General features: G+C 42.4%; 1 protein-coding gene and 1 pseudogene across 4 annotated transcripts in view; one reads left to right on the top strand and one right to left on the bottom strand.

Moving 5' to 3' along the window:
• KCNAB1 (potassium voltage-gated channel subfamily A member regulatory beta subunit 1) overlaps window positions 1-7,227 on the top strand; it is a 436,423-nt gene that overhangs the window by 45,921 nt on the left and 383,275 nt on the right. The gene's annotated exons all lie outside the window — the stretch shown is intronic.
• LOC110596826 lies at window positions 418-635 on the bottom strand (annotated as a pseudogene).

Here is a 7,227-nt window from a genome sequence, read left to right as displayed (position 1 = left end):
TCGGTCGCCCAGACTGGAGTGCAGTGGCCGCTCCCGGCCACCGCAACCTCGACCTTCTGGGCTCCGGCAATCCTTCTGCCTCAGTCTTCCAAGTAGCTGGAATTACAGGCATGCGCTACCACCCCGGCTGATTTTTTGATTTATTGTAGAGATGAGGTCTCGCTGCCCAGGCGGGTCTCGAACCCACGGGCTCAGGCAATCCACTCACCTCAGCCTCCCAAAGGCACGCGGGATTACGGGCTGAGCCACCGAGCCCGGCTTTGCAGTTGCATTTAACTGAACTCTGTTGCTGTGAAGAATACAGCTCATGCACAGGTATGGATGAACTTTGTACATTTTTCAAGTATTCACTGAATACTACCGTATATACACATACACATTAAATTTGAACAAGATTTGGCGACCCCCAGATAGCCTTCATTTTTGTTGCTCCTTTGGAAGAGGTTGTCTAAAGAGAAGAATATGCGGTTCTGGCTCATGTATAAGGAAGTGAACCCAGTCTCCTCCACTCTTCTTCAGACATCAGATGGATATTTGGGTACTTGTTTGGAAAGTTCTCTGTGTAACATGACATGCCAGTACTCCTAGTGCTCTTTGAAGTACTTGCCCGAGTAGTAGATCTGCTTGTAGGCCATCCTGAGGCGCGCAGCCGGGCGGGGCGATCGAGAGAGGGGTGCAGCGGGCGCACGTTGGTGTCGGGCTGTCTTGATAGCCTTCCTTTGATTAGTCGCTTCCAATTTAAACCCAGGGAAGAAAAAAACCCCATCGACTTGACATTTGTTTAAGGCAAAATAAGAAAAACAAGGGAAACCGTTTTATAAAGTCAGTTATAGACTTCACAGAACTGAGGTACTCTGAAGTCAGTAACTAATTGCAGAGGAATCATAATTAGTAATTTAGAAAACTACTTTTAATAGGTTTAGTTGTGCTTTATTCAATAGTATTTGAAAATAAGATTCACACCGCACTATCCTAGATGGTAGCCACTGGCTATTTAAATTAAAATTAATTCACATTAAATTAAATGAAAAATCCAATGGCTCAGTGGTATTTGCCACATTTCTTTCTTTCTTTCTATTTTTTTTTGAGTTACCCAGGCTGGAGTGCAGTGGCACACTCACAGCCACCCCAGCGTCGACCTGCTGGACTCTGGCGATTCTTCCCTGTTAACTTTCCAAGTAGCTGTAACTACAGGCATGCTACCATGCCCAGCTAATTTTTTGTTTTATTGTAGAGACGAGGTTACGCCAAGTTCCCCAGGCTGGTCTTGAACCCATGGGCTCAGGAAACCCACTTGCCTTGGCCTCCCAAAGTGCCAGGATTACAGGCTAAGCCACTGAGCCTGGCAGAGATGATTCTTTTTTTAAAAAATAAATTTATTTATTTATTAAAAAGATGTGGGGGAGATTATTCTTAACAACTGGACTAATGGCTAGGTGTGGTGGCTCATGCCTATAATTCCAGTACTTTGGGAGGCTGAGGCGGGAAGATCACTTTAGTCCAGGAGTTCGAGACCAGCCTGGGGAACATAGTGAGACCTGTCTCTACAAAAAAATAAAAAAATTAGTTGGATTACTATGCCCAGCTCATTTTTTTATTTATTGTAGAGACGAGGCCTCACCAAGTTGCCTGGGCTGGTCTCGAACTAGCCTGGCCCATCACCACATTTTAAGTGCTCCATGTCCATATGAGGCTGGTGGCTCCTATTCTGGACAGAGCAGACATAGAACAGCCCGTCATCCAATAGAGCAGCCCTGGATTATAAAGCACAGTTCAAGGCAAGAATCTTGGACTCAGGTTGTCTTTGCTTTTGCGGATTTTTTTTTTTTCAGATTTCTAAATGAGCTGTCAATTAAAAAAATTCCACATAGTCCCCTTACTTTGAGCCAAGTCAGACAGAAGGGGCTCTGGTTGTCACCCAACGTCAACCTCATGGTAAAGGTGCAGGAGTTATGATCAATAAGTATCAAATTACTACCTGGCCTCGGGGTTGACCTAATAACTTGTAAATAAAACTCAGTTATGGAAAAGATGTCAGGATGTACCTCACCAAAAAAAAAAAAAAGTGTTTTGATGAATGCTATCCTTTAAAGCTATAGCTGAGATGTGACTAGATAAGATATCTGGCTATTTTTCAAGACATTGAGAAGCATCATTTGGTCTTGCTGTTTAAATTCTCGAGCATGTTCTTGGCACCGGTTGAATCCTATGATTAGGGCAAGAGATGCATGAGTTTTGTCATTATTCATGTTGGTTGATTTCCAGTCATAACTTTTGGCTGAATACAGACACAAAGGAAGAAGCACTTTTAACTCAACCTTTATCTTGCTAATTCATGGCCTTTTGCAGCCATGGCAAACTTCATAGGGAATTATAAATCAGGACCAACTGTTGCATGGAGGCCACCGCATGGAGATTCATTTAGTGTGCTTACATACAACCTTGATAGTCTACAAGGTGACTCATTGCTTGTTACTCTGTCTTTCACCTGAAGAGTTGGATGCTGGTGCATACTAATGTACAAAAGTCAATTCTGGGCACCGAGCCGACTAAGTCTTGCGTATTATCATTCTCAGTTCTAACTGATTCTCAACCTATTGGCTGCAGGAAATGCTGCCTTTCAGACTCAATTACCTAAAGATGGTGAATTCATCTGGGAAACATGGAGAACAGCCTGCCCCACCTCTCCTCTGCCTGTTGACAGTTTACCCAACACTATAGTAGAGATGTGACTCGTGACTAGATAAGACAGGCAGGAAATGGAAGACGAATGCCCAAGAAGAGACAAGAGCATCACATGCTTCAAAGTGCTTTCCCATAAATAATGCTCCATTTGATCTTCACTTCATTTTGTACACAACCAAAGAAGGTTTGGATGTTACAAATGAGGGCGCTGTCTTGAGAAGTAACCATTTTCCCACCAGTGTCCCATTGGCTCTGGCCCTCCCTGTGTGCCCTTGTTTTTAATTTGTTGTGTGCATGACCATCTCTTTCTCTAAGCTTGAAGACCCCTGCATGGGGAAACCATATTCCTATTCATTCTGTTTTCCCGGCTGATAGCATGATGCCCAGTGTATGAGTTTTTATTTGTCCGGAAGAAGAAAGGTGAAAGTAACACAAAAGGTCTGTGAAGGAGTTATGATGTTTGTTCGGGAAGAAAAACACTATGCCAGGTTTTGTTGGCTTGGGTGTTTTCTCAACCCAAATTGAGGACGATGTTGTGTAGCATGGTCTAGATTGAGTGATGGCGTTAGGGGTCTGACTCAGGACTCCTCTGACACTATGTTTCCCACTGAAATCTTCTATTCTTGTTGTACCAGATATTTTATTTGAAGACATTCCATCTCTTTTTGTAGTTAGCCCAGAAGAAGGGAAAATGCAGTTTACCTGTGTTCAGAATAGAAACAGATGATGAGTGCTTGAAGAGGAAGAAGGGATCTGCACTACTTACATGTTTGTTAATGCGGACGATGTCTAAGACCCTTTAGATGTGAAAGAAGATCCTAATCTTCTTCCTAATCTTTCTGTGGTAAATGGGATCGTAAGCAGAGGCAGGCCGATGAGTTTGCTGTTCCCTGATGGACACGAACGTGTGATATCACGTGTGGTCCGTGACATGCGGGTCACAGGTCTTGCTCTGTGCTCAGCCTGGCAATTCAGGAGAAGTGGGAGACAGAGCTTAGATGACAAAACAGAGGAGACCGAAGAAGGCCGCAGGCCCCACAATCAGCAGGACTTCGTGTTTCATCTACTGAGTGAATACCCCTAACTATCAAAATCTAGTGTAAAGTTTTATTCCAGTGACCAACTTCATCTGTCTCCCTCTTCTCTTGAATTGCCAGGCTGAGCACAGAGCAAGACCTGTGACCCGTATGTCACAGGTGATATCACACGTTTGTGTCCATCAGGGAACAGCAAACTTAGCTATCAAACTTAGATACCACATTTAGCTTTCCTTTTCTGAGCAAAAAGTGTTCTGTTATGCTTAATGTTTTTATTTATATTTATCTTTAATGTTATATTTATATTATAGCTTTATTCCTTTTTGTTCTTCCGAACTTTCTTGGTTTTTCCTTTCAAATGATTAGTTCTCACTGTGCAATATCATTTTGAATCCTGTTGAATTGGGGCTTCTCTCCCTTCTGGACCACAGAGTGGTTCTTGGAAGGTGTGGGACGGTTTCTTAAATTGTCCCCATGTGCAACAGAGAGCCTTTTGTCATGTTGCAAACTGAGGTGTGAGAATCCCCTGACTTCTGACAGGAGTCTGGGTCCCTCATTTCTTCACATATTTAGATGTTCAGTGAACATTTGTATATTATAAGATGAAGAGGGAGGCTGGGTGCGGTGGCTCATGCCTGTAATCCCAGCACTTTGGGAGACTAAGGCAGGGGGATAGCTTAAGCCCAGGGGTTCAAGACCAGCCTGGGTAACATAGCCAAAAAGAAGAAAGAAGAAAAATTAGTTGGGCATGGTGGCACATGCCTAACAGTCCTAGCTACTTGGGAGGCTGAGATAAGAGGCTCTCTTGAGCCCAGGAGTTCAAGGCTGCTGTGAGCTATGATCACATTACTGCGCTCCAGCTCCAACAAGGAGAGAAAGAACAAAATGGCCTTATTTGAAGTACAAGCAATATGCCAAGATAAATAGCAGAAGTAATGAGAAAGCATAGTATCTCAAATGACGTTCTGGGCTTCACTTTTAAGTGTAGTATTGAAAATAATTCTCAGTGTCATGCTAGGGGACAGGGCAGAGATGCAGCAGCACATATCTCCTTTTTGGAAGTCCCAAGAACTGTGGAGGACACATTTCATTTTTAACCCATCAAAAGGCTCTAGAAGTCTTAGTCTTTCATAAGGCGAAGGGTAGTAGAGGGTGCGAAAATAAACAGTAATGCAAGGACTTATAAGGGAATTGTGAAGTAGACTGATATTAACAGAATAAGACTGAAAAGTAATAGGCAACCACAAAATAAATAATGTCAATATGCAATATTTTATTGCTGTGCTAGAAAATACTTAAATTATATATATATCGATAGGTAGTTGATGGTGTACTTTAGAAAAGCCCTTATTAATGGAAATCAACAAGATCCGTGTACTTCTTATGTGGTTTTAAATGTGTTAAAATGTTCCCAAATCTTATCTGTTAGCTGTTTGCAAATATTTTTTTTACTCTTGTGGTGACTATACTATTGCACAGATACCTGTTTCAGTGAAATGTATAGTTGGGATTGGAAGAATGTGTGATGTGAATAAATCAGTCAATAATTGTATAACAAAGTCTGTTTAAGCATCTCTCCTTCTAATAAAATTCTAGATGATTGTGTTTTTTGTGTAACTTTTTACAAAGATGTGTTAGGATTTGTAGGCAGCAGTTTGCATTTGTGGTGGGTTGGTATGGCAGGGCATTTGGGAATTGTCTATGACATGGGCATCTGGTGGTTGTGTGGGATGACAAGTCTCCATCACTGACCAGTAATGCTCTAGCAGCCTAGCACCCTGTGCTAACCTCCATCTGGGCAGGGTGTGTGGGACCCCAGGGATGTGCCCAGCCAACTGCACCCCCTTTCTGGACCGCCATCCTCACACACCAGAATCCTTGAATCCCCTGCCAGAATGACCTGTACAGCCTCTCCTGTGGACCTCTCCCTCGATGGTGGACCAAGCCCTGGCCACAGGTGGCCATGTGTAAGGGTGTAGATGTGTAGACTGGGGTATCTAGAGTAAAGCATAGGAAGCTTTTTGCAAGGGCTAAAAAAGTAGGAGATGGAAAAGAAGGGGGTTCCCTCTACAAATATCATGCATGAACTTGTCCCTGACCCACATTCCCACATAGCGGTGGTAATGTCATTGTTGCGGCAATCAAAACACTTCTGGAAATTTCAGAAATGCCCTCTGGGAAGCAATAGTGCTACTGTGTTAAACAAGAACATTGACTTTCTTTTCTAACAGATAAACCATTCTGAAGATGATATAAAACAAACCCCAGGGATATTTTGTGCTATGACAGCATCAGTAGAATAAAAACATCATTTTCTCTGAGTTGGAGTCTCACATTGTTGCCCACCTGGAGTGCAGTGGCATGATCACAGCTCACCGCAGCCTAGGCTTCCTGGGTTCAGGTGATCCTTCCACCTCAGCCTCCCAAGTAGCAGGGACTACGGGTACTCATCACCAAACCTTGCTAATTTTTGTATTTTTTTGTTCAGGCAAGGTCTTGCTATGTTGCCCAGCTGGTCTCGAATTCCCAGGCTCAAGCAGTGCTCTTGCCTTGACCTCCCAAAGTGCTGGGATTACAGGCATGAGCCACCGTACCTGGCAAAAAATATTTTCAAAGGGATTTACTTAGAGGAAAAACTCATCGACATATTTAACATCTGGTATGTTTGCTTAAAACAACAACCAGTTCCAATAACTTTTTAACAACAACAAAAAAGCCAGTGGAGATTGGGATTGGATTATAAGATTTTTATGGTATAAGGTGATTTGGTGTGAGATATTTAGCCAAGAGTCAGAAAAACTGTGCTCTAGTCCTAGCATGTCTATGAAACAGTTGAATTATTGAGGGCACAACATCTTGGGTTCTCATTTATTATTACTATTTTTCTTTCAATAGCTTTAAGGGTACAAGTGGTTTTTGGTTACATGGATGCATTGTATAGTGGTGAAGAAGTCTGGGTTTTAAGTGTAGCAGGTGCACATTGTACCCAATAGGCGATTTTTCATCTCTCCCCTCCCTAGCCCCTGTCCTCCTCTGAGTCCCCCATGTCCATATCTCTTAAATGAGAGGGCTTGGACAAAATGCCCTTTTAGTTTTCTCCTGTATTTGAGAGTACTGGATATGTGCAAGCCATGTTATTTGGTTAGATGCAAGACATAAGTATCCAGCAAGTCAAAGATACCATCAATTGTAAGATACATCATGAATGTGTATACTGGAAGAAAGAGACACATTGCCTGTCATAATTGTAAAAGACAACAGTAAGAAGACTCTTAAGATGTAAAAAAACTGAACTTTGCAGCAACTTGGATGGACTTAGAGGCTATAATACTGAGTAATCTATCACAGAAACAAAGAACCGATTATCACATGTTGTCACTCATAAGCAGACCTTGGACAACTATCCTAATACTATAAGAAAGAGATTGGCACTACATGATTATATCATTAGATGCAGAAAAAGCTTTTGATAAAATCCAGCACTGCTTCTTGATAAAAACCCTCG

The sequence above is a fragment of the Carlito syrichta genome, unplaced genomic scaffold (genome assembly GCF_000164805.1).
Source record: "Carlito syrichta isolate Samal-C Ts95f unplaced genomic scaffold, Tarsius_syrichta-2.0.1 Scaffold314595, whole genome shotgun sequence".
NCBI lineage: Eukaryota > Metazoa > Chordata > Mammalia > Primates > Tarsiidae > Carlito > Carlito syrichta.
This window is presented reverse-complemented; position numbering and strand designations above follow the sequence as displayed.